Source organism: Gorilla gorilla, chromosome 8 (assembly GCF_029281585.2).
Source record: "Gorilla gorilla gorilla isolate KB3781 chromosome 8, NHGRI_mGorGor1-v2.1_pri, whole genome shotgun sequence".
Classification (NCBI taxonomy): Eukaryota; Metazoa; Chordata; class Mammalia; order Primates; family Hominidae; genus Gorilla; species Gorilla gorilla.
Window position 1 is genome coordinate 134,284,896 of NC_073232.2, and position 27,803 is coordinate 134,312,698.

General features: G+C 45.8%; 1 protein-coding gene across 2 annotated transcripts in view; it reads left to right on the forward strand.

Annotated features, from left to right (window-relative positions):
* Window positions 1-659: 659 nt before the first annotated feature.
* The window catches only part of TACC2 (transforming acidic coiled-coil containing protein 2), a 257,941-nt gene continuing 230,797 nt past the window's right edge, over window positions 660-27,803 (forward strand). Inside the window, exon 1 of one of the 2 annotated variants that reach the window (XM_063710544.1) lies at window positions 660-676. The gene's annotated coding sequence lies outside the window, so the exon portion shown is untranslated. Of the gene's footprint in view, window positions 677-25,944; window positions 26,025-27,803 lie in introns of those variants that run through there. The other variant, XM_055353964.2, reaches the window with a different exon arrangement.

Here is a 27,803-nt window from a genome sequence, read left to right on the forward strand (position 1 = left end):
TATATAAAGAGCTCCTCACACTTTCTCCAGCCGCTTCGTTTCCCATTGTGTGATTGCATCTTTAATTCCCTGGCTACTGATGAAACTGTAGGTGACATACTGTTTAGAACTCGCCTAACTAACTGCTCATTCTCCCTTTCTAAAGGAGGCATATTGACATGTTTGAAAAGGACTGCTTGATACTGTCAGTTGAGGCTGGTGATGACCTGTCCCTATTTACTAGAAGCACTGCTAATTTTATGCCTTGTTTTTTTCTTCTTTTATGGTTGCTTTGTTTTGAAAAGTGGCTTGTCCCAGCCAAAATATAAGTCAAGTAAATCAAATTGCAGCCCAAGGTAGTTGACATTGGCTTCGGATCCCAAATAAATGTGTAGTGAGAAGCACAGAGAGCTGGAGGCTGGCGGCACCTGCAGGCTCCCTGCTCCTTATTACCCTCTCCCTCTGGGCTGCAGAGCCTTCTGGAAAGCTGCTGCCTGGCCTGGGTCAGATTGCTTACACGCCACTGCCTCCCAGGCCGGCGTTCCCAACCTTAAGCCAATGCACATTTATAGAACAATTCCATGTGATCCTGGGGAAGACAGACTGCGGGTGGAGGGCAGTGCTGAAAAGGAGCCTCCGGAAGAGAGGGCCTTCTCCCGCTTCTCTCTTCCTCCTCTCCATGCTGGGGGGATCCTGGGTGAGTGAGTCTCAGACTGAGGGCTTCTTCCTTTGAGCAACCTGTGGCTTTAAACCGGTTTGACTACTGAGATTAGAGGGATAAAAGCATTGCTTGTTTGCTTTCCTTATAAAGTGAAATTAAAGGCATATCTGTGCCTCTCCACTCCTTGTTTCTTAAGCCAAATGAACTGTACTTTTTCTAATACGTCACTGGTTACTTTTGATAGACTATGGCCCCGTTAATCTAGACCTCGATCTCTTGATTTGTGAAATAAGGAGTTGGGCTGGATGATTCCTGGAATTTCTTCTGGCCTCTGTTGTGATTCTGCCCATCACAAATTTTAGTTTCAAATGTTTGTGATTCTGCAGAATGATGACTTCAGAGAGAACCCCTAAGGCCCTGAGGGTTTGTAGAACTTTGTGGGAGAAAGTCATTTGAAAGCTCGTATTGTGTTGACCTTGACATGTTTGCACGGGTATTTCTCTAGACTCTCACAAGTGCCTTTCCAGGCCTGTTTCTGATGTTGTGCCTGCCAACTTGAGTCGCCGTGTGATCTTGGCAAACGCTGTGTTTCTGAGTTTGACTTGGTGTCAGTTATAACTGAATCATCAGATTAAAGCCAAAGTTAGGCAGAATTCTAAGCCTCATGAGAGAATCCTACAGTTCAGTTAAACACAGAAGTGTGTGTGTATGTACTGTTTCATACCCTGTTCCATAAAACAGAAACGCCCCGACCAAAAGCCTTTATGCCACTGACACCACTTATAATCTATTGTGTAATATCTGCGTATGTGTGTATACAGGGGGCAAAACTCCTCCCAGTTCTAGTGGCATGGTGAGTGTATTAGTCTGTTTTGCATTGCTGTAAAGGAACACCTGAGACTGAGTAGTTTATAAAGAAAAGAGATAGTTGGCTCATGGTTCTGAAGGCTGTACAGGCTTGGCACTAGCACCCACTTGGAGTCTGCTGCCGTCTCACGAAGCTTTTACTCATGGTGGAAGGCCAAGAGGGAACAGGCATGTCACATGGCAAGAGACAGAGCAAGAGAGATGCCAGGCTCTTTTCTTTTTTTTTTGTTTTGAGACAGAGTCTCGCTCTGTCGCCAGGCTGGAGTGCAGTGGCTCAATCTTGGCTCACTGCAACTTCCGCCCCCTGGGTTCAAGCGATTCTCCTGCCTCAGTCTCCTGAGTAGCTGAGAGTACAGGTGCGTGCCACCATGCACAGCTAAGTTTTGTATTTTTAGTAAAGTGGGGTTTCACCATGTTGGCCAGGCTGGTCTCAAACTCCTGACCTCGTGATCTGCCCGCCTTGGCCTCCCAAAGTGTTGGGATTACAGGCATGAGCTACTGCACCTGGCTGCCGGGCCCTTTTCATTTATATTTTTTATTTGAGATAGGATCTTGCTCTGTTGCCCAAGCTGGAGTGCAGTGGTCCAGTGTAGCCTCGACTTCCTGGGCTCAAGCACTCCTCCCACCTCAGCCCCCCGAGTAGCTGGGACCACAGGCACGCACCACCACACCTGGCTAATTTTCTTATTTTTTGTAGAGAGACCGGGTCTTGCTGTGTTGCTCAGGCTGAGCTCAAGCGATCATCATGCCTCGACCTCCCACAGTGCTGGGATTACAGAAGAGAACTGCCTCACCTGGCCTCCAGCCCCTTTTAAACAACCAGCTGTCATGTGAACTAATAGAGTGAGAAGCCACTGCTTACTACAAGGAAGGCACCAAACCATTCATGAGGGATCTGCCCCCATGACCTCCCACCAGGCCCCACTTCCAATGCTGGGGATCACATTTCAAAATGAGATTTAGAGGAGACAAACCTCCAAACTCTATCAGTGAGAGAGAAGAGGAATGAAACAGAGGGAAAAATACAAGATTCATTTCTTCATTTCATTCAGCAAACACTTATTAAGTGATGCTAAGCAGGCAGTCACCATGAGGTGTAGAATGACCACAGTGGTCCCAGGCCACATGACTGAGAGAATGAGGTTCTCTAAACCTGATGAGCAAGGCAAGAGAGGGATTGGCTTGAGGGAAAGATGTGAAGTGGACATTTCAAGAGGCTGAATCATCTAAGTAGAGACATTGATGGGAGATTTAAAAATGCAGTTGGTGCAGGAGTGAGACGTCAGGGCAGGTGCTTTAGGTTTAGAGTCTTTTCCCTGGACTCAATAGAGAAAGCCATGGGAATCAATGGACTCTCCAAGGAGAAGACCAGGCTAGAACACCAAATCCTGAAGCTCCTGGTTGGCTTTACTGAGAGGGTGGGAGGAGGAACTGGAGAAAGAGAAAGAGAGTGGGATTTTGCAGCACCTCGTTAGAAAAGCGTTAGGTGGAAAGAGCCTGGAGGAGGGAGTTCAGGGTATAGTCTCAGATGCTGCAGAGAGGCTGAAAGAGGATGAGGACAGAGACGAGGCCAGCATCTGGGCATCATGGGCAGCTTTTGAGTATGCTTTCAATCGGGGCACATTTGGTTGCAAGAAACAGAAACCCACCCGAAAAGGGGCATTTGTTGAGCAGACATCGTTCTGGGCTGCAGCAACTTCTCACTCCTGCTTCTCAGCAACCACTGGCTTCATTCTGGTCTGAGGGTGGATGGATCTCCTCTGCTGGGATCTTACCCCTGCCTCTCCCTAAGTCCAGCGTGCACAGACTCTGGGCTTCTCTACCACTGGTCCTGGCCCCCATTCCTCATTGCCTGGTGATGAGTGGCCTCCTTTGATGGTCTTCCTTATCAAATATCTAAAGAGAAAATCTGATTGTCCCCACATAAGCCAGAATCTACCCTTAGTCCAATTAGCAGGGTCTAAGAGGTGGGTTGATGTGGTGGGCCAGGACCACTCAGACAGGAGGGAGATGGGGCGTGTTGGGAGGGGTTAGGAATGAGCGGTTTTCAGAGAAAAGAACAAAGGCAGGCCCTCCAACGTGGCTGCTCAAGTGTGTGCTGTCATGGGAGCAGAGAAATGAATGCTCAGGGTGATGACAGTGTTTCTAACTGCATGCAAGGGCACATACTTAACGGCCAGGGACATGCTGGGGTGGGGGACAGCTCTGCTGGCTAATAGGGGAGAGGGAGAGCGTGGTAAAATACAATTATGTACCCTTGGAGCATTGGCCAGTAGAAAACCAAACTCACTCTGATGCGATCCCGATCCAATGCTCTGAATCCCAAGGAGGCCACAAGCCTAGGGGAGATTTGTCCATCTCAGACCAAGAGGTCCCATCCCACCCCCAGAGGCAGGCACGAAGACCAAGACTTCAGGTGGTGGCAGCAAGGGAGCAGCCAGACACTGCTCAAGAAACTGACAAGGAAGACTCCTCGGCCGGGCATGGTGGCTCATGCCTGTAACCCTAGCACTTTGGGAGGCCAAGGCAGGTGGATCACAAGGTCAGGAGTTTGAGACCATCCTGGCCAATATGGTGAAACCCGTCTCTACTAAAAATACAAAAAAAATTAGCTGGGTGTGGTGGCAGGCGCCTGTAGTCCCAGCTACTGGGGAGGCTGAGGGAGGATAATTGCTTGAACCCAGGAAGTGGAGGTTGCAGTGAGCTGAGATCACACCACTGCACTCCAGCCTGGGTGACACAGTGAGACCACGTCTCAAAAAAAAAAAAAAAAAAGGAAGACTCCTTTTTGGAGGCCTGTACTCACCCTTAGCAGATCTCTGAACAATTCACTATGACCCTTGTCCTAGGGTTCTTAATTCAGCTGTGTTTAGAAGAGGTGGATATCACTGTGTTTTTATCATCCTAGTCTGCAGAGGCAAATTTGTTCCTGTTACTCTATCTTGTGATATGTCATGGATAGCAGGAGCAACTCAAGATAGCCACCACCTTGCCAACGTTTCGTAAGTGTTATTAATGAGGGTGTTTAAAATCGACACAGTGGAGAGAGTGGCTGTGATGAGTGACTACTCTGAATTTGTGACCTAAAAAGGGGAAATTCTGCTCCACACTCAAGTCAGGGAACAGCCTCAGGAGAGCTCTGTGCCAGATCGGGTGCCAAAGAGTTGGAAAGAGATTAAACCCAGCAACACTGGCTGACTTTATGCAGCCAAGCCGCTTACATCGGTATAAAGTTCAGGAATGACTGAAATTGGTTGTGTCTCACTGTCTGGGGCTCCAAAGAAATATCCAATCCCTACCAAGGTCTGACCTCCTCTGAGTAGCTGCCTTTACTGCATGTTAAGCAAGACTTCAGCCTGAAACATGTATTTCTCCCTGCTTGTGCTCAGTTACATGTGAAAGGACCTGGAAAGGTACAAATGTATGGGAAGCTGGAGTGGCCATTTCTTTCTTTCTTTCTTTTTTTTTTTTTTTTGAGACGGAGTCTTGCTCTATCGCCAGGCTGGAGTGCAGTGGCGTGATCTCGGCTCACTGCAAGCTCCGCCTCCCAGGTTCAAGCGATTCTACTGCCTCGACCTCCTGAGTAGCTGGGACTACAGGCGTGCACCACCACGCCCAGCTAATTTTTTGTATTTTAGTAGAGACAGGGTTTCACCGTTTTGGCCAGGATGGTCTCAATCTCCTGACCTCGTGATTGGAATGGCCATTTCTAAGTGGGACAAAGATTTTCATTTTGAGGAGACATAATTTTGCAGCTGGCTCCCTGAGCTTAAAAAGCACAGCTTTGTATTCACTTTTGGTCATTCAGAAAAACCATTCCTGAATATCCTTTTGCTGAAACTGGTCATAAGGTTCAAGTTAGAATCTGACAAAGTGCTTTTGCATCTCATATTTCATAGCAAACAGATGAGACAAGCAACGCTTGAATCCCAGTTGGTCACAAGCTCATCGCCACATGTGTTCCAAGTCTTTGAAAAGCATTTGGTGATATTACTGTTTGCAGGGCCTGGTGGAAGTTTCCCTATTTGGCATTTGTTGGCGTGCCTCTCTTTGCCCAACACCAGCCTGCTTTACTGCCCCAGGACTGTCAATGCTTTGGCGCATTCCTTCTCTTCATTTGGCATAAATAGAGAGACTTGGGTTGACATGTCTTGGTCCAACAAGTGTGGAGGGAAATGACCCTCTACATACACTGATGTCAATCTTGGAGAAGCAGCTATTAAATAGATAGAGGAAAAACAATGCCCAAGGGCAATCGGTCACTCCTTCCAGAGCTTCGGTCAGATGGGTAGATACCAGGAGTTCAGGAAGTTAACCTTTAGAAGATATGTTCATATGTGGCAAGATCAGTCTGCAGGCCCAAGGTCTAGGAGCCAGGAGTAATGGTCAGACACGTGGTCCTAGGGATCAAACCAGTACAGATGCAAGAGAAGGGCTGAGTGAAGGCTTGGGAGCCAACACTTGGACTTAGAGTTCTGTTGGAGACACCAGGTCTCATGTATGAAGTGCAACGGGGAAATTCAGTTTAGAAAATGCAAATTGGCTAAGTGCGTTGGCTCACGCCTGTAATCCCAGCACTTTGGGATGCCGAGGCGGGCGGATCACGAGGTCAGGAGATCGAGACCACGGTGAAACCCCGTCTCTACTAAAAATACAAAAAATTAGCCAGGCTTGGTGGTGGGCGCCTGTAGTCCCAGCTACTCGTAAGGCTAAGGCAGGAGAATGGCGTGAACCCAGGAGGCAGAGCTTGCAGTGAGCCGAGATCGCGCCACTGCGCTCCAGCCTGGGCGACAGAACGAGGCTCTGTCTCAAAAAAAAGAAAGAAAGAAAATGCAAATCAAAACTAGCTTACTTTAGTAGCCAAATTACTGGCAGATTGCTCGATGCCTGCTTATGAAGAGATGACCTGATTCCAAAGCCCACCACTGACAAGCCAGAGATTGACTCGGCCAGGATTGGCTTAGGAACTGGAGTGGGCTCTAGTCACAAATGAGGAAGGAAGCATTTCTTTTCCTCCCTTCCACCCTGTCTCCTTTTCTTTCTTAATATTTTATTATGGACTTTTCAAGTATACACCAAAGTAGAGAGAATATTATAAGCATCCTTATGTACCCATTACTGGTTTCTACAATTGTCTACAATTGAGCTTATTTCATTTATTATCCTACTTTCCACTAACATCTGCCTTCCTCCCTCCACTATTCGATTTTTTTGTTTTGTTTTGTTTTCTGTTTTTTTGTTGTTGTTTTGTTTGTTTGTTTTTTGAGACAGTCTCACTCTGTCACTGTGTCACCCAGGCTGGAGTGTAGTGGTGTGATCTTGGCTCACTGCAACCTCCACCTCCTGGGCTCAAGCGATTCTTCTTCCTCAGCCTCCTGAGTAGCTGGGACTACAGGCATGCGCCACCATGCCCAGCTAATTTTTGTATTTTTAATAGAGACATGGTTTCATCATGTTGGCCGGGCTGGTCCTGAACCCCTGACCTCAGGTGATCCACCTGCCTTGGCTTCCCAAAGTGCTGGGATTACAGGCGTGAGCCACTGCTCCTGGCCCTGTTGGATTGTTTTAAAACAAATACTTCCATTGTTTAATCAGTAATATTAAAGTATGTATTTTGTATTAGTTCATGCTCACACTGCTAATAAAGACATGCCTGAGACCAGGTAATTTATAAAGGAAAGAGGTTTAATTGACTCACAGTTTCACATGTCTGGGGAGGCCTCACAATCATGGCAGAAGGCGAATGAGGAGCAAAGTTATGTCTTACATGGTGGCAGGCAAGAGAGCTTGTGTAGGGAAACTTCCCTTTATAAAACCATCAGATCTCTTGAGACTTATTCACTATCACAAGAGCACCATGGGAAAGACCCACCCTCATGATTCAATTACCTCCCACTGGGTCCTTCCCATGACACATGAGAATTATGGGAGCTACAATTCAAGATGAGATTTGGGTGGAGACAAAGCCACACCATATCATGTCTTTAAAAAATTAGGACTCTTTTTGTAAGTGTATAACCACAGTATCCTTATCATACAAAAAATAAATAATTACTTAATATTAAAAATCGTGTCAGTGTTCAAATATCCCTGGTTGTTTCATTTTTTAAACTTTTGATTTATTTAAAATCAGGATCCAAACGAGTTTCACAAGTTGCTTTTGGTTGATATGTCTCTTAAGGCACTTTTCCATTTCCCCCCAGAGTTTCCATATTTCTCCTATATCCTCCACCATATATACCCTCCAGAAATTTCCTATGTCTTCCACTATTATATCTACCTTTTCCAGTAAATTATTTATGTTATGGCTGTAAGAATTGTTTTTGGGTCTTTGCTAATTCCAAGCTCTGAGTCATCTTTGCATCTGCTTATATTGATTATTTTTCCTCTTGATTATAGGTCTTATTCAGCCCAGGCTGCTATACCAGAATATCATAGACTGGTGAATTAAACAACAGAAATTTATTTCTCACAGTTCTGGAGGCTGGGAAGTCCAAGATGAAGGTGCTGGCTAAGGCCCTAGTGAGGATCATCTTCTTGGTTTGCAGATGGCCACCTTCTTGCTGTATCCTCATATGATAAAGGGACCATTTCTCTCAAGTATCTTCTTACAAGGGCACTAATCTCATTCATGAAGATGGAGCCCTTCTGACCTAATCACCTCTCAGATGACTCACCTCCAAATACCTTCACACTGGAGATTAGATTTCAACATATGAATTTGGGGCAGGGGGTATAACATTCAGTCTATAGCAGTATGGTATATTATTTTCTGTATATAGTGGGAGATTAGATTTCAACATATGAATTTGGGGCAGGGGGTATAACATTCAGTCTATAGCAGTATGGTATATTATTTTCTGTATATAGTGGGAGATTAGATTTCAACATATGAATTTGGGGCAGGGGGTATAACATTCAGTCTATAGCAGTATGGTATATTATTTTCTGTATATAGTGTTGGAGTTTGCTAGTATGTTTTTCAATATTTTTGCATCACTCATGTTCATGAGTGATATTGGTTTGTAGTTTTTGTCTGTGTGTGTGTGTGTGCCATTTTTATCAGGTTGAGGAATCAGTGTCATTCTTCATAAAAGGAATTAAGGTGTTCTTCTGCCTTTAAAATGCTTTCGAATAATTTGTAGAGCACTCTGGGACTATCTGACCTTTCAAGATTTGGTAAAACTCCCTCGTGAAATTATCTGGGCCTGATCTTTTTGTTGTGTTATGGTTCCTTAGTACATTTCTCTATCGTTTTTCTGTGGAAATAGGTATGTTTAAGTGTTGTAACTTTAGTGGTGTCATTTCTGGCAATCCTCATTTCACTAGGATGCTATCCATTTCATTTTTTTATTTGCATAGACATCTGCAAATCAGCCTCTTATAATGTTTAAAATTTCTTCCATTACAATGGTTATTTCCCTCTTGTAAATTTTGTGTGTTTGTGCTTTCTCCCTTTTTCTTTCTGATCAAGGTAGCTAGTAATTTTTCTAGTTTATTCCATTTTTAAGAATTAGGCTTTTGTCTGGGCATGGTGGCTCACACATGTAATCCCAGCACTTTAGGAGGCCGAAGCGGGCGGATCACCTGAGGTCGGGAGTTTGAGACCAGCCTGGCCAACATGGTGAAACCCCATCTCTACTAAAACTACAAAAATTAGCCAGACATAGTGGTGGGCACCTGCAATCCCAGCTACTCTGGAGGCTGAGGCAGGAAAATCGCTTGAACCCAGGAGGCGGAGGTTGCAGTGAGCCGAGATCACACCATTGCACTCCCTAGCCTGGATGACAAAGCAAGACTCTGTCTCAAAAAAAAAAAAAAAAAAAGAATTAGGATTTTGATTTGTTCATTAATCACTCGTTTTTCTCTTCTCTACTTCATTTATTTCTGCCTTTAACTTTATTTTTTCTTCTTTGTGCTTTTCTTAGTTTACTTTGTTTTTCCTTTCCAGTTTTTTGAGTTGGGAATTTAATTCATTATTTTCCTTCTTTCATTTTCACTGACAAATATGTTTGATGCAATGAATTTTCCTCTGATCACTGCTCTAAATACATCCCATTGACTCTGATATATATGTAATGTTTTTGCTGTCATTATAAAACTGCCTTTGAAAAGGTTGTAACACTGAAAGAGATCTGACCTAACCAACTCTATTTGCCTTTAACCTCCAAACTGCCTGTGGTCACTTCCGGATGTGGGCCAAGATAACTTTGGGAGTTTATAGTTTAAATGATAATAGCCCTTTCCAAAACTAAACCACCTTTTTTTTTTTTTCTTTTCTGAGATGGAGTCTGGCTCTGTCACCCAGGCTGGAGTGCAATGGCGCGATCTGGGCTCACTGCAAGCTCTGCCTCCCGGGTTCATGCCATTCTCCTGCCTCAGCCTCCCAAATAGCTGGGACTACAGGTGCCTGCCACCACGCCCGGCTAATTTTTTTGTACTTTTAGTAGAGACGGGGTTTCACTGTGTTAGCCAGGATGGTCTCGATCTCCTGATGTCATGATCCGCCTGCCTCAGCCTCCCAAAGTGCTGGGATTACAGGCATGAGCTACTGCGCCCAGCCCTAAACTGCCTTTATAAAACTAATGAAAAGGGCTAGGAGTGGTGGCTTACGCCTGTAATCCTAGCACTTTGGGAGGCCGAGGCAGGCAGAAAACTAATGAAAGGTCACCAAGTTAGGAAGATAAGAGAGGCCTAAATTCTGCTAAGATGTAGGTGTAGTTGGCCAGGCATGGTGGCTCACGCTTCTAATTCCAGCACTTTGGGAGGCCGAGGTGGGTGGATCACCTAAGGTCAGGAGTTCAAGACCAGCCTGACCAATATGGTGAAACCCCGTCTCTACTAAAAATACAAAAATTAGCCGGGTGTGGTGGTGGGCACCTGTAGTCCCAGATACTCAGGAGGCTGAGACAGGAGAATTGCTTGAATCTGGGAGGCGGAGGTGCAGTGAGACAAAATCGTGCTACTGCACTCTAGCCTGGGCGACAGAGCGAGACTCTGTCTCAAAAAAAAAAAAAAAAAAAATTACACTCGTTCCTGAGGTTGAAAGATTTGCAACTTCCCCAATTATTCCTGTAAATAAAATCACTGTAGTACAACCTAAGGTTAGCCTTTTAAGATGTTTTCGGAGTTTGGCATTTCTGATTACCAGATGATTCCACCTAGACCAGCGACGACTCTGTGGCCCCACACCCCATCCCCCAGAATTGGACTCAGCACAGGAGGGCCTTTTTTCCACATTCCTAAGATTGCATCCCCGACCAATTAGCAGCACCCATTCCCGAGCTCCCTGTCCTCCAAACTATCTTTGGAAAACCCTAGACTCTGAATTTTGGGGGAGGCCAATTTAAGTAGTAATAAAACTGGCTCTACATGTATTAAACTCTTTCTCTATTGCAATGCCCCCTCTTGATAAATAGGCTGTATCTAGGTAGCAGGCAGGAAGAACATGTTGGGCACTTACAATTATTATTATTTTGTATTTTGTAATTTAAATTTGTATTTTTGTATTTCCCCTTTTATCTAAGAGTTGTTTTAGTTTTAGATGTATATTTACCTATTTTTTAATCCTCATCCTCAGTGCTTTTACTAAAGTTTTCCCAGTTATCACTTGGTTGGATGAAATACATCATCTAGTAGATTCCTCAAGACTGAATCTCATGGGTGTAGAATTCAGTAAGTTACTGTATTTTATTTTATTTTTTTTTTGAGACAGAGTCTCACTTTGTCGCCCAGGCTGGAGTGCAATGGTGCGATCCGGGCTCACTGCAACCTCTGCCTCCCGGGTTCAAGTGATTCTCCTGCCTCAGCCTCCCGAGTAACTGGGATTACAGGCATCCACCACCATGCCCCACTAAGTTTTTTGTATTTTTAATAGAGACGGGGTGTCACCAGTTTATCCAGGCTGGTCTTGAACTCCTGACTTCAGGTGATCCACCCACCTAGGCCTCCCAAAGTGCTGGGATTACAGGTGTGAGCCACCACGCCCGGCTTTTTTTTTTTTTTTTTTTTTTTGAGACAGAGTCTTGCTCTGTTGCCCAGGCTGGATGGAGTGCAGTGGCATGATCTCGGCTCACTGCAAGCTCCACCTCCTGGGTTCACGCCATTCTCCCACCTCAGCCTCCCGAGTAGCTGGGACTACAGGCGCTCGCCACCACGCCCGGCTAATTTTTTGTATTTTTAGTAGAGATGGGGTTTCACCGTGTTAGCCAGAATTGTCTCGATCTCCTGACCTTGTGATCCACCCACCTCGGCCTCCCAAAGTGCTGGGATTACAGGCATGAGCCACCGTGCCTGGCCTTTTTTTTTTTTTTTTTTTTTTTGAGATGGAGTTTCACTTTGTTGCCCAGGCTGGAGTGCAATAGCACGACCTTGGCTTACTGCAACCTCCACTCCCCAGGTTCAAGCAATTCTCCTGCCTCAGCCTCCGGAGTAGCTGGGACTCTAGTCGTGCACCACCATGCCCAGCTAATTTTTTGTACTTTTAGTAGAGATGGTGTTTTGCCAGGTTGGCCAGGCTGGTCTCAAACTCTGGACCTCAGGTGATCTGCCTGCCTCAGCCTCCCAAAGTGTTGGGATTATAGGTGTAAGCTACCACACCTGGCCTACTGTATGTTGAAAATTGTTTTTCTCTAGCCTTGATACATGAAGAACAGCTTGGCTGGATATAAAATCTTTGGTTCACACTTTCATTCATGAGCTGTTTTTTTTTTTTTCTTTTTTAATGCTGTTTCATTGTTATCTTGCTTTGTTTATTGATTTTTAAAAAATAGGATGCTGGCCAGGCGTGGTGGCTCAAGCCTATAATCCCAGCACTTTGGGAGGCTGAGGTGGGTGGATCACGAGGTCAGGAGATTGAGACCATCCTGGCTAACATGGTGAAACCCCATCTCTACTAAAAATACAAAAAAATTGGCCAGGCGTGGTGGCTCACGCCTGTAGTCCCAGCTACACAGGAGGCTGAGGCAGGAGAATGGTGTGAACCTGGGAGGCAGAGCTTGCAGTGAGCCGAGATTGCGCCACTGCACTTCAGCCTGGGCTACAGAGTGAGACTCCGTCTCAAAAAATAAATAAATAAATAAATAAATAAATAAATAAATAAATAAAAAATAGGATGCCACTCTAATCCTTTTGGTTTTGTAAGTTATTAGATCTTCTTGTCTGGAGGGCTTTTATCTTTTGTCTTTGAAATCTAATAGTTTTACTGGGACATGTCTTGGGATTGATTGTTTTGGGTTAATTTTCCTAGGTATTTAGTGAGTCCTTCCAGCACGTAGATTCAGGTATTTTCCTGTTTCTAGAAATTTTTCTTGAATCAAACATTTTAAATTTTAGCTCTGTTCCACTGTTTTGTTTTTATTTCAGGCACTCCAACAATAGAACAATAATTCCTTCTTTGCCTGTCTCCTATTTTCTTACTTTCTCTCTGATCCTTTTTATTTATTTCTTTATGCCATTGCTTATCCTCTTCATTGCTTTCCTGATTTTTTTTTTTTTTTGAGATGGAATTTTGCCCTTGTTGCCCAGGCTGGAGTGCAATGACATGATCTTGGCTCACCGCAACCTCTGCCTCCCGGGTTCCAGTGATTCTCCTGCCTCAGCCTTCTGAGTAGCTGGGATTATAGGCATGTGCCACCATGTCCAGCTAATTTTTGTATTTTTAGTAGAGACAGGGTTTCTCCTTGTTGGTCAGGCTGGTCTCAAACTCCCGACCTTAGGTGATCCGCCAACCTCGGCCTCCCAAAGTTCTGGGATTACAGGTGTGAGCCACCGTGCCCGGCCACTTTCCTGATTTTTTAAATGTTCTTTATTAAATTTTAATTTACATCTATTATCCCTTGGGTGCCTTATGATTTATTTATTTCTGAGATAATTTTGTCTTTTTCTTATATTTTTTTCTGGAGTTCAATCGACAATCTTTTTATTCCTCCTTGCTTTTTGTCCATTTCTATTTGTATGTTTGAATTTCTGATTCAAGGTATTTTATATATGCTCAAATGCAGACTTGAGAATATTTTATTCTGTTTGGAGTGCTGAGTTAGAATTTTGTTCCTCTTCATAGCTGGTCTCAGGGTGTAAGGAAGATTTTCCTCAAGTAATATGTGTAAAATATTATCTCCTTTTCTGTTTTGTTTTTCAAAAGCTCTGTGTGGATTTGTTGACCTTCTTGTCCGTTTTTATGGCACTGAGGTGTTTTACAGGATTCCTAGTTTAACAGTCGCCTGGTCTGTCTGTACACAGGCCATGTTTGTTAGGGTGCAGTTCAAGAACGTTTCTGAGTCCTTTTATTTTGTGATGCTCTTTTCTTTTTCATAGAACTCTAACTTTTCTTTTTTTTCTTTCTTTTCCCCATTTAACACTGCTGTGGTTTGAATGTTTATCTTTTCCAAAACTCTCGTTGAAATTCAGTCCCCAATGTGGCAGCATTGAAAGGTGGGGCCTTTAACAGGAGGAAGATGAATTAATCCACTCATGAATTAATAGATTAATGGGTCATGATGGGAGTGGGTTAGTTATCAACAGAGTGGGCCTGTTATGAAAGCCAATTTGGCGTACTCTAGCCTCTTGCCATGTGATGCCTCTGACCACCTCAGGACTCTGCAGAGAGTCCTCCCACCAGCAAGAAAGCCCTCACCGCGTGTGGCTCCTTAACCTTGGATTTCCCAGCCTCCAGAAACAGTTTCACAGTTTCTTTGTATTACAAATTACCCAGTCTATAGTATTCTGTTATAGGAACAGAAGATGGACCAAGACAAACACCCAGTTGCCATTGGGCATTCCTGTTATCATTTCTGCCTTTTTTCCCCCTAAAAGCCATGCATTTTGAAGGCTGTCCTTTGAATTCTGTCTATCCCTTTGTTATTATTATTATTATTTTTATTTTTTTTGAGACAGAATTTTGCTCTTGTTGCCAAGGCTGGAGTGCAGTGGTGCGATCTTGGCTCACTGCAACCTCTCGCCTCCCGGGTTCAAGCGATTCTCCTGCCTCAGCCTCCCGAGTAGCTGGGATTACAGGCATGTGCCACCACGCCTGGCTAATTTTGTAGTTTCAGTAGAGACAGGGTTTCTCCATGTTGGTCAGGCTGGTCTCGAACTCCCAACCTCAGGTGATCCGTCCGCCTTGGCCTCCCAAAGTCCTGAGATTACAGGCATGAGCCACTGTGCCCAGCACTATTATTATTTTTTAACCTTGATTATTTTTGAGATGGAGTCTCACTCTGTCACCCAGGCCGGAGTGCAGTGGCACAGTCTCTACCTACTGCACCCTCTGCCTCCCAGGTTCATGTGATTCTCCTGCCTCAGCCTCCCAAGTAGCTGGGATTACAGGCACCAGCCACCATACCCGGCTAATTTTTGTATTTTTAGTAGAGGTGGGGTTTTGCCATGTTGGGCAGGCTGGTCTCAAACTCCTGACCTCAAGTGGTCCACTCACCTTGGCCTCCCAAAGTGCTGGGATAACAGGCATGAGCCACCATGCCCGGCCGTACCTATCCCTTTAAATTCCATGTGCTTTGAAATTCCTTTGTAATAGTCCCTGCTGTGACCTGCTCAGACATTTTTTAAAGAATTTTCTATGTTTGGGTATACTTAATCATCTGACAATAATTCTAGACCAATGTAGGCCCCTTTCACTAGCTGCCCTCTGTATTGTCCCAACTGTTTCTAGGGAACTGGATCTACCTTTGTTCTCTACAAACACCTGTGGTAGGGTGAGGGCAGGTGCATGAGAAAAATCCAGGATTTTCTGACTTTCCTCTTTTTATTTACAGTTTTGAAAAGTGATTACACTTCTCTGTTTTATTTTCTGTCTTCAAGTTATAGAAAGTCTACCTTTTGTGTACATTTATTTTTCCTTTCTCATTGTTTTGTATCACTTTGGGAGGAAGCATTGGGAGACAGGTAACTGGAGGCCTCTGTTATTTTCAGTTACCACAAAAGCTAACTTAAAAACAAACAAATATGAAATTAGCTGGGTGTGGTGGTGCATGCCTGTAATCTCAGCTACTCGGGAGGCTGAGGCAGGAGAATCGCTCAAATCTGGGAGGCAGAGGTTGCAGTGAGCAGAGATTGTGCCACTGCATTCCAGCCTGGGTGACAGAGAGAGACTCCCTCTCAACAAAAGCCCACAAAAAACAAATCTGATTAAGGTGTTCTTGCTCTTGCTGGGGAGAAGTATAAACTGGCCAAATGGTACTTAACAAAGTCTTATTAATTAAGGACATTTAAAAATTATATAATGGTTGTTATTGGCCAGGCACGGTGGCTCACACCTTTAATCCCAGCACTTTGGGAGGCCGAGGCAGGCGGATCACAGGGTCAGGAGAGTGAGACCATCTTGGCCAACTTGATGAAACCCCATCTCTACTGAAAATACGAAAATTAGCTGGGCATGGGGGTGCGCGCCTGTAGTCCCAGCTACTCAGGAGGCTGAGGTAGGAGAATGGCTTGAACCCAGGAGGTGGAGGTTGCAGTGAGCCAAGATTGCACCACTGCACTCCAGCCTGGCGACAGAGTGAGACTCCGTTTTCAATAAGGTTGCCTGGGAAACAGAGGTTTTAAAAAGCTATTTTTAATTTAAATAATAAAGTAGCCTGATGTTAGCGAAAACTCTCTCTGAGGTCAGATGATTGCATTTGCAAAGTCCTATGATGTCACATGGAAGGCAAATATCTGCAGTTTCTTAGTTCTGCTCTGACATGTGTGTCATCAGGAATAATCTGTTTGGCTCTGGTGTAGTTGGCACTGACACTATCCCTTTCTCAAAATCTCTCCCATGTTGTTTGTGCTGGAACAGCCTCCCCACCCCTTCATTCTGTCATCCCTCTCCCTTGCCTTAACCCACACTTCTTCATGATGTTAATACTGTATTTGATATCCAAAAATGACAGCATAGTTTAGCTTTGGGGTTCAAACTGATGTCTGAGTTTTTGTGGGTTACAGCAGCTTGTTTTAATAAGAATATGGTTTTTGCTAATCTTGTCTGCAGAGAGGGACGGTATGGAAATTGCGAGTAAGGGGAACCTTATATTTTAATGTGTCATCAAGCATCTGGTTTAGCAGGGGAAAAAGAGGCCCTTTACTGCAAATCATGTTTCCATTTTGCAATTCCAGAATGGAATGCTCAGAGCCTCATCCCCAGAGAGGTTGACACACTCTAGCATCTTGATGACACTGGGTCTGGCATAGACCAAGACAACACTGGTGGCCGCCACTCAAGGGACCATGCCAGTAAATGGTCATTTCAACAGTGGAGAGGGATTGGACGCATCCCTCAGTCTTCCCTCGTGTGGCATCCTTTGGGATACAATGCTTAGATCTTCATGACTGCCAGCCACAATTGGGTGCAGGCTGGTGTGAAGGAAAGGAAAGTGAGAGCCTCTGGGGAAATCTTATCAGTTAGCTTTTGCAACATCACAAACCACCCCAACACTTAGTGGTTTAAGACAAGAATTTATTTATTTAGCTTTTGATCCTGTGGGTTGGCAACTTGGGATGGACTTAGCAGTCCTTCTGGGTGGTTCTCTTGGTCTCAAATGAGATCCCTCATGTGTCGGTGTTCAGCTGTGGGCTGGCTTGCTACCAGCTACCACTCACCAGCCATGAAAACAAGGGAATATGCTGACTCTGTAGTCTCTGAACAAGGCAAATTTAGGTTGGCTCTTGGGTAAAGGCCTGTGGCCCAATCTAAGACGATGGTCCAACTAGATTAGCCCCATTAGTCCTTGGGCCTCACCACTGACCATTACCCAGTTGGGTCAGGGAGCAGACAGAGGGCTAGGTAGACAGGGATGCAGGGTCAGGTAGACAGTGACACAGGGCCAGGTGGAGAGGGACATAGTGTGGCTGGGGAAATGGGAAGGGTGCAGCCAAACTGGGGAGAAAGGAGACAGCTCTGCAGCCCTGCACTGCTCTTATGTTTTTTGTTTGTTTGTTTGTTTTTGTTTTTCGTTTTAAGACAGAGTCTCGCTCTGTTGCCAGGCTGGAGTGCAGTGGCGGGCTCTCGGCTCACTGCAACCTCCACCTCCCGGGTTCAAGCGATTCTCCTGCCTTAGCCTCCTGAGTAGCTGGGACTACAGGTGCACGCCACCACACCCAGCTAATTTTTGTATTTTCAGTAGAGACAGGGTTTCACCATGGTGACCAGGATGGTCTTGATCTCTTCACCTCATGATCTGCCCACCTCGGCCTCCCAAAGTGCTGGGATTACAGGTATGAGCTGCCGTGCCTGGCCATAGTCCCTCTCAATTCTAATAGCCTGTGATAGAGCTTGACACTTGGATGGCAGGAAGTCTAGGCTGCAATTAGGTGATAATTTGTTGTTGTTGGTGGTGGTGATGGGAATCTGAAATAACATCTTATTAACGTTGGAACCAATGAATGGAGTGAACTCACTTTACTATTCCTTTAATTGAACAAATATTTATTGGATTCCAGTGCAAAGAGTCCTGAACCAGGAGAAAGAAGACCTAGGTTTGGATCTCAGCTCTGCCAGCATATCAGTCAGAGTTGATGAAAACCTTCCAGTTTTTTGTTTTTGTTTGCTGGTTTGTTTTTGTTTTGAGATGGAGTCTCACTTTGTCACCTAGACTGGAGTGCAGTAGCAAGATCTTGGCTCCCTGCAACCTCCACCTCCCAGGTTCAAATGATTCTCCCGCTTCCGCTTCCCAAGTAGCTGGAACTACAGGCACCCGCCACCATGCCTGGCTAATTTTTGTATTTTTAGTAAAGATGGGGTTTCACCCTGGCCGGACATGGTAGCTCATGCCTGTAATCCCAGCACTTTGGGAGGCCAAGGCGGGTGGATCATGAGGTCAGGAGATTGAGACAATCCTGGCAAACATGGTGAAACCCCATCTCTACTAAAAATACAAAAATTAGCTTGGTGTGGTGGCACATGCCTGTAATCCCAGCTACTTGGGAGGCTGAGGCTGGAGAATTGCTTGAACCCAGGAGGCGGGGGTTGCAGTGAGCCGAGATCATGCCACTGCACTCCAGCCTGGTGCCAGAGCAAGACTCTGTCTCAAAAAAAAAAAAAAAAAAAAAGATGGGGTTTCGCCATGTTGGCCAGGCTGATCTCGAACTCTTGACCTCAGGTGATCGGCCTGCCTTGGCCTCCCAAACTGCTAGGATTACAAGCATGAGCCACTGCTCCCAGCCAAACCTCCCAGTTATTTTAATAGAATTCAATACATGAAGAATTGTTGTCTATGTAAGTAGAAAGGCAAAAAGCAAACTCTCAGGTGTAATGGAAGGTAGCAACTTCAGAAAGCAGCTACCACCCTTAAGCCTGGGGGAGCGAAGAGTAGAAGTTGAAATTATTAAAATTTGGAAGATTAGAGGAGGAGCCCCACAGAAGTGAACCTCAGAGCTCCATGGAGGGGGCTCCAGGTGGCTGGAGCTGGCATCTTCGAGGGAGCACCATGTGGCTGGTGCTGCAGGAATCAGTAAAACTGCAAACTCGGTTCTTTCACTGCTGAGGGAGGGAACTGCTACTGCCTGGGTGAAGCAGTGGGCCACGGTGCTGCTCACAGAAACAAGAAACAGACCGGAAGGAGTGTGTTCCCTGTCCTTCTTCCTCCTCTGGCCTCTGGCCCCTCCTGGCAGAGCTTCTTGAAGAGCAGTTGGCAAAGCAGAAATGGGGCTTGCAGAGTCCCCCAACATCTGAATGTGGGGGATTTGGAGATGACAAGCAATAACTAATAACCGGCCCAGCCTCTCACGAGCAGAGGGCTGGATATGTCAGTCCTGTGTCTGATCACTGGGTCATGAGAGCAGGGAATCTCTAAGGTTTTCCCAGCCCTGATGTTCTACAAGATTGGAATTTTCTACATCAAAATTTCTAGGTGGCCTCTGAGGTGGAGGAAAGGAAGAAAACAGGAGGCTAAGGGGAGGGTGTGAAGGAAGAGTCATCATTTCACTCAAACCCCACAGAGCAGCCAGGTGCTTGGTGCTGTGAAGGTCTCCTGCCAGAGCAGAAGGCAAGCAACCTCTCTAACAAATCTCTTTCGTGGGCTACGGCTGTTTGTTTGTATTAAAACGGGAACATGATAACAGAGCTATTAGTAGCTCCATGCTCAGCTGTGCAAGGTAGGGAGTTAGAGCACTGAATTCAGTCACCGGAGAAAGAAGCTGAGGTCTCCTGATGGCCCTAGGATGAGGGCTGGGCTATCTGTGAATAGCAATGGGCTTAGGTCGCTGGGTTTGTCAAGCAGCCACGGGAGCTGCTGGGTCAGGTGAACCTGAGCTCCCCCTCGATGAGCAAACACAACTTGGACCATGTCCTCCACTGACGCAGAACCCGACTGCCCGAGCCCTCTGTGGCTGGGGAGCAGTGCCATGGCAGAAAACGCAGTTCTGATCTGAGCTTGCTGGTCTGGTCTGGAGAAGCAATTCAGAGCCTGTAGGGCCCTGGTCGAGATGAGAGGAGGCAAGCCTGTGTGAAGCCAGTTCTGGTTCCAGCCTTGGAACTGGAAGACTGTGGGATGTTGGGTAAATCATTTCCAACCTCTAGGCCTCAGCTTCCTCATCTGTAAAAAGAGGCTTTGGAGAGGATGGTCTTCAGGTTTCTTCCAGCACTAACAATCTAAATTATTCTATGTAGGAGAAAAATCAGAATTTATTAAACTTATAAAACAGATACATTTCTATCATGCTGCAAAAAAAAGATAATTTTTTCAATAGAGAATAAAAACTCTAATAGAAAACATGATGCGATTGTCTAACATATCAACAAATCCCAATAGATCATTACTAGGCTGTACTAACAGAGAAGTATAGGGTAAAGACTTTGGGCAAGCTGCAAAACCTCTCTAAGCCTTCATCTTACCATTGATGAAATGAGACCTGTGTAATTTTTTTTTTTTTTTTTTTTGAGTTTTGCTCCAGGCTGGAGTGCAATGGCGCGATCTTGGCTCACTGCAACCTCCGCCTAGCGGGTTCAAGCGATTCTCCTGCCTCAGCCTCCAGAGTAGCTGGGATTACAGACACCTGCCACCACGCCCAGCTAATTTTTTGTATTTTTAGTAGAGATGGCGTTTCACTATGTTGGCCAGGCTGGTCTCGAACTCCTGACCTCAGGCGATCCACCTGCCTCAGCCTCCTAAAGGGCTGGGATTACAGGCGTGAGCCACCGTACCCGGCCAAGACCTGTGTGATCTTGTCTCCGATTCCTTAGCTCCCTGCCCCTCTCCACCCCATGCTCAGTGTATGAAATGGGGCATCAGCCTGGCCTAGACCTCACAGTCCTAGCAATGTCTCCCACCTGCTCTGCCCACTGTGGCTTCTGCAGTCTTGCTGCTGTGTTGGTTCTCATCTTTCCATTTCCCCTTCTCTTGCAGACCTGCCCATAGGGCCCAAGTCCCCAGTTATGCTCTTGGTCATCTTGGCCATGGTTCTGCCTACCCATTTCTGCTAGGCTGCCTCAGCCACGGTGATTAGTCACCTGGCCCAAACCTGTACCTTCCACTCTCCTCCCTGATCAAAGAGAGGGATCACATGAGATGGTACCTTCCAAACCAGCTTTAGTTGCCAACAACTAGAAAACCATGCTCTGTTATAAAACTAAATAAACAAGAGATAAAGATGGAAGTTATCTTTGAATTCTTTGCAAAAACCTTCTCAAGGTGGTAGTGTCATATTGTTCATTGAATGCAGGATCTCCATCCTTCCTCCTGCTCTCTGGTGGACTTTGGCCAAACCACTTATGTGTACTTACAGGCTTTGGCAGTTCATCTGCTATTAAAAAAAAACGACAAAACATATCTCATAGCTTTGCCCTAAGTAGAAAAGAGGACATAAGTACCTAACAGAGCTTGGCACATTAAAAAAACAAAAACAAAAACTCAATGTTGGCCCGGCACGGTGGCTCATGCTTGTAATCCCAGCACTTTAGGAGGCCGAGGTGGGGGGATCACCTGAGGTCAGGAGGTCGAGACCAGCCTGCCCAACATGGTGAAACCCGGTCTCTACTAAAAATACAAAAATTAGCTGGGTGTGGTGGCACGCACCTGTAGTCTCAGCTACTCAGGAGGCTGAGGCAGGAGAATCACTTGAACCCAGGAAGCAGAGGTTGCAGTGAGCCCAGATCGTGCCACTGCACTCCAGCCTAGGTGACAGAGTGAGACTCCATCTCAAACAAACAAATAAAGAAACAAAAAAACTCAATGTTTATGAAATGCATTAATAAGAAGTGAATTAGGCTGGGCACAGTGTTTCACGCCTGTAATCCTAGCACTTTGGGAGGTTGAGGTGGGCGGATCACCTGAAGTCAGGACTTTGAGACCAGCCTGGCCAACATGGTGAAAACCCATCTCTACTGAAAATACAAAAGTTAGCCAGGCATGGTGGTGCATGCCTGTAATCCCAGCTACTCAGGAGGCTGAGGCAGGAGAATCACTTGAACCCGGGAGGGGGAGGTTGCAGTGAGCCGAGATCGCTGGTGCAGGATTTAACCAAACCCACCCCTCCCAGCAAACATCCTTTCCTCTTCCTTCATCACAGCTTCTCTGTTCCAAGGCCATTCCCTCTGTGCCCTCAGTGTTTAAATGCTTTGCACTTTACATTCCAGGATCCCAAAATGTTAAAAAAAAAAAAATCAGAAAAATCAGTGGGGGTGTGGTGGCTCACACATGTAATCCTAGCACTTTGGGAAGCTGAGGCAGGTGGATTGCTTGAGCCCAGGAATCGGAGACCAGCCTGGGCAACATGGCGAAACCTCATCTCTACAAAAAAATACTAAGAGTAGCCAGGCATGGTGGTGCACACCTGTAGTCCCAGCTAGTTGGGAGGCTGAGATGGGATGATCGCTTGAGCCCGGAAGATCAAGTCTGCAGTGAGCCATGATCATGCCACTGCACTCCAGCCTGGATGACAGAGTGAGACCCTGTCTGAAAAAAAAAAAAAGGAAAAAAAAAAAAAAAAGCCAGGCGCGGTGGCTCATGTCTATAATCCCAGTACTTTTGAAGGCCGAGGCAGGTGGATCACAAGGTCAAGAGTTCGAGATCAGCCTGGCCAACATGGCGAAACCCCGTCTCTACTAAAACTACGAAAATTAGCTGGGTGTGGTGGCACGTTCCTGTAGTCCCAGCTCCTCGGGAGGCTGAGGCAGAAGAATTGCTTGAACCCGGGAGATGGAGGTTGCAGTGAGCCGAGATTGCACCACTGTACTCCAGCCTGGACGACAGAATGAGACTCTGTCTTTAAAAAAAAAAAAAAAAAAAAAAAAGTCAGTCCCTGCACACATGAGGCCTTTCTCACCTCTGTGGTCTGAAGCTCTAGTTAAGATTGTTTAAACTGCCCCATTCTGAGCACTGTGGGGTGTCATTGCCTTCCCAAAGACATCTCTAAATGCCTCAGCTTTACATTTCCCCCAGCTTCTTCCGACTCCAAGTTTCTTCTTCTATAAGATGCTTAATTTGTGTCCCCACGAAATTCATATGTGGAAATCCTAACCCTAGTACCTTAGAATGTGATTGCCTTTGGAGATAAGACCTTTCAAGATGGAATTAAGGTAATTACCAATCCAACATGACTGTTGTCCTTAGAAGAAGAGATTAGGACATAGACGGGCAAAGAGGGAAGACCATGTGAAGACATGGGGAGGAGACTGCCATCCACAAGCCAAAAAGAGAAGACTCAGAAGACACCAACCCGGCCAACACCTTGATCTCTAACGTCCAGCCTCCAGGAAGATGAGACAATAACTGTTGCTGAAGCCACGGAATCTGTGGTGGTGTTACAGCAGCCGGAGCTGACCAGAGCAGCCTCTCCTCTCTGCTCAGAGCATTCACGCTCTCACAGAAGCCCCAATCACCCCAGGCATTCGTGTGGGCCGCAGAGTTGACAGTTTCTGGAGGGTGGTTTCTGGAAAGTGGTTTCTGGAGGGTGCTTTTTGGATTTTACATCACAGCAGCGCACACAGCCGAAGATGGAAGATTGCACATGCCTCGCCTGCGAAGTCCCCTGTGCCGCCGCCATTTTGGTGAGCCATCTTCTCTCCCTCCCTCACCGCCAGTCCTCAGGAGTAGCCCCTAGTTCTTCTCCTTCCTTTGCCAGGGCTTTCCCTGTGTTTTGCCGCCTGTTGAAGACTTGCCGCCATTCCCAATTGGCTCATTCAAGACATTTTGCCTAATAAGATTCTCCTTCTTAGAAAAATTCTTCTGTGGCCAGGCATGGTGGCTTATGCCTGTAATCCCAGCACTTTGGGAGGCTGAGGCAGGCGGATCGCTTGAGCCTAGGAGTTGGAGACCAACCTGGCCAACATGGCAAAACCCGGTCTCTGCTTAAAATACAAAAGTTAGTCTGGCGTGGTGGTGGGTGCCTGTAGTCCCAGCTACTAGGGAGGCTGAGGCAGGAGAATCGCTTGAACCCTAGAGGCAGAGGTTTCAGTGAGCCGAGATCGCGCCACTGCACTTCATCCAGCCTGAGTGACAGAGTGAAACTGTCTCAAAAAAAAAAAAAAAAAAGACAAAGAAAAGAAAAAGAAAAAGAAAAATTCTTCTGTGGTTTTTTTGAGGGGGAAGAGGCAAACAGTCTTGTCTCTCATCCCTCCAAACATTTTTTTTTAACCTGGTAGTGGAATTCTTTTTTTTTTTTTTTTTTTTAATGTAAAACTAGACCTCATTCGTTTTATTTATTTATTTCTTCTAAAAAAAAAACAGGATACATGTGCAGAACGTGCAGGTTTGTTACATAGGTATATGTGTGCCATGGTGGTTTGCTGCATCTATTGACCCATCCTCCAACTTCCCGCTTCTCACCCCCATCCCCCAACAGGCCCTGGTGTATGTTGTTCCCGTCTCTGTGTCCATGTGTTCTCAATGTTCAACTGCCACTTATGAGTGAGAACATGCGGTGTTTGGTTTTCTGTTCCTGTGTTAGTTTGCTGAGGATGATGGCTTCCAGCTTCATCCATGTCCCTGCAAAAGACATGAACTCATTCTTTTTTAGGGCTGCAAATTCTTTTTTCAAACAATGTCTTATGCAGAAACCCCATATATGAAACATTTACACTTGTAAAACTTCGGGTGAAATTCACCTTATATAAAATTCAACATTTGAAAGTGAGCAATTCAGTGGCATTTAGTATATCACAATGCTGTGAAACCACCACTTCTATTTAGTTCCAAAACATTTTCATCACTCTAAAAAAAAATCCTGTGCCCATTAAGCCGATACTTCCCCTTCCCCCAGCCCCTGACAACAACCAGTCTGGTTTCTGGCTCTATGAATTTGCTGAACTCTGGCTATTGCCTATCAATGGGATCGTAAAATCTATGACCTTTTGTGCCTGGCTTCTTTCACTTCGGGTGAGGCTTTTGGAGTTCCTCCTCGTTGTAGCATGTGTCAGTACTTCATTCCTTTTCATGTCTGAAGAATATTCCATTGTATGGAGAGACGGCATTTTGTTTATCCATTCGTCTGTTGAAACATACACACTTCTGCTCTGTTCCAACCAGAAGCGGGGCACTGAGCTCCCCCTCCTCATCTAGCTTCCTCCACCACCTCCAAGGAGCTCCTAAGGGTCCTCTGAGCTTGGTAAGATGCCTGGTCTCCGGGAAGCCTTTGATGAAATAAATGCTCATTTGTTTCCATGGAGTGGTCCTACCTTGTGGCAGGGGTAAGGCGCTTCCATTTGCCTGAAAGGCTCTGCCCTACACAAAAATAGAAACTGGTTGCATGCATGCAAAGGATGGCTGAGTGGTAATAACTGGAGGAACTGCGGACAGCCGGAGGCTGCGGGGCCGGAGGGTCTTTGGGTCGGTACTCTCTGCCCCACCGGAGGTCCACAGGGCCTCCTCCATCCAGGGTGGGCCGGCAAGTCTGCCTATCAGCGATCTGGGCAAGCCTGCTACTTTTTATGACCTCACTTGCCGAAACTCAAGCCACGCCTGGGTAAGTACATTCTGCACACTCCATAAACAGGTGCCAGACTGCCGCGTCATCACATTTTTGCAAGTTTTTGTTTTTTCTTTTTGTATGTGCGTTTCCACATTATTTACGGCGGAATTTGCCCAGGTGCAAACAGGAAGCCCTGGGAGCAGTTGGCTTATTTTTAGAAAGAAAGGTTTGTTCCCGGCCCGACTGCATAAAGGGCAAGAGAGAAGTGAGAGGTTCCTGGAGCAAGGCTCCTTGCAAGGGACAGTTCTGAGCTGCTAGGTGCGGCCAATCAGATGGCAGGGGCCGCTTTAGTTTGGATAAGCCTTTTCTGAAAGGAGCCCTGCTGATGTAATAACGGGGAAAATCCCTGTGTGAAAGGCCCTGAAACTGACGGGCTGGGAAACGCTGATTCCCCGTGGGCAGGAACGCTTGTCTAATTGCGACGGCCCTGCACGGCTCCTGCCCAGGTATGAAGTGCAGCTGGCTTGCACCAGTGCGAGGGCGGAGACGCGCTGCTTGAGGTGTGTCAGGGCCTCTGCTTAGAACTCGCGCAATTCTGAACGGAGGAGGAGAAAGTCCAGTTGCTGAAGGGCAGAATTTCCATGCGCCCGCAGCTTCCAAGTCCAGACCACCCCCGAATGTAAGTAGGAGGCAGAGATGTGTGCACCTTCGGTTCTGTCTTGGGAAAGCCCGAGAGGGTGGTGGTTGCAGAGTTCCCTAGAAGAGGATTCCAGACGCAGCCAGGCTTCCCTCGGCGGTTTTACAATTTACACCTCACCAGGAGTTTTGCCGGTCTCTTTAGTCTGTTTGTTTAAAAAGCTAGTTCAGATGCCTTGATTTTTAATAAGATTATTGTATTTAATTTGGTTAATGATTGTCACAAATTAATATTACATTCAACCTTATGATTCAACCTGGAAGATGCAAGGAAGTTAATAATTGATAAGGCAGTGATTCTTCTAACACTCAATATTTTCTAATGAGGGATCATCTTCCAAATGAACATAAAAAATAAATGGAAGTGATTAATTTTCAATGCATGCAGATTTTTACGTTCTCTGAGCATGTGATTGTGTGTGTGTGTGTGTGTGTGTGTGTGTGTGTGTCTACAGCAAAAGGCAAGAAAGGATTAAGGTATCATATCCTTTTGATTAAAGGGTTAGGAGTGAAAGAATTGAATGCTGTGGTGACGTCACTCAGTTTTCTCAGTTTGGAGGCATTTTAATTGGGCCTGTTTGAACCGCTTCCATTTTATTTTCCAGTGATGGTTCAGTACGCATAGTGCAGGGTGGCTACGCAATCAATGTTACTTAAATGAATAAGCAAGTCAATGGGTGAATTTTAAGCTCTCCGAGGAAACGCTATGATGAAAACCATATTTCCATGAAGAAATCTTCAATTAGAAGGCTGGAGTTTGAGGTTTATTTCCAACTTTTGGCCTCCCCAAACTGAGTCTTTGGCAAGCTCCTTACCTTTTCCAGCCTGAGTTCCCCCACTGGGTTAGACTGGTCATCTCTACGGCTCCAGCTCTAAAAGTCTATGATTCTTAAGGATTTTCTGTAATTTAGTTTTTCTAACTAGAAAAAGTGAAGGTAACACCTCTAGGCCTGAATATGTTACAGCGTCTTATGGAATTCAGTTGGATGAGGTCAGTAAATGTACTGGGCTTCTCTGTGAACTGTGTGGGAAGCACCCTAATTAAGATGATCATTAATAGGCCGGGCGCGGTGGCTCATGCCTGTAATCCCGGCACTTTGGGAGGCCAAGGTGGGTGGATTACGAGGTCAGGAGTTCAAGACCAGCCTGGCCAAGATGGTGAAACCCCGTCTCTACTAAAAATACAAAAATTAGCCAGGTGTGGTGGCGGGCGTCTGTAATCCCAGCTACTCAGGAGGCTGAGGCAGAGAATTGCTTGAACCCAGGAGGTGGAAGTTGCAGTGAGTCGAGATCGTGCCACTGCACTCTAGCCTGGGGGACAGAGTGAGACTCCATCTCGAAAAAAAAAAGGGGGGGGGGGGAAGAAAGATCATTAATAAACCATGTCACTAAGTGAGCTCATGAAATGATTCTAGTTGACCTGGCAGTATGCTGCCTTACATGATCTCGTCTGGTCCCAATCTCCCATTTTCCTTAGCAAGAAAGCCATTCTGCCTTGATAAAAAGTGTGTGCAGAAGTGAAACTGATTTGATGAAACAAGTGTTTAGAGTAAAAAAAATAAAAACCATATGTTGTTGGAGAGCGGTGGATTTCACACCTCCTGATGTCTGACACCGAGCTCTGCTGTCACCAACAGTGGGAAACCAGCCACACTCTGAATTTCCAAACTGAGCACAATTAGAAACAGAAAATAATCTGACAAGCAGCATTCCTCAGGCCCTTTGGCAAACGGACCCCTTTTGTCACTCCGTTTGTATATAT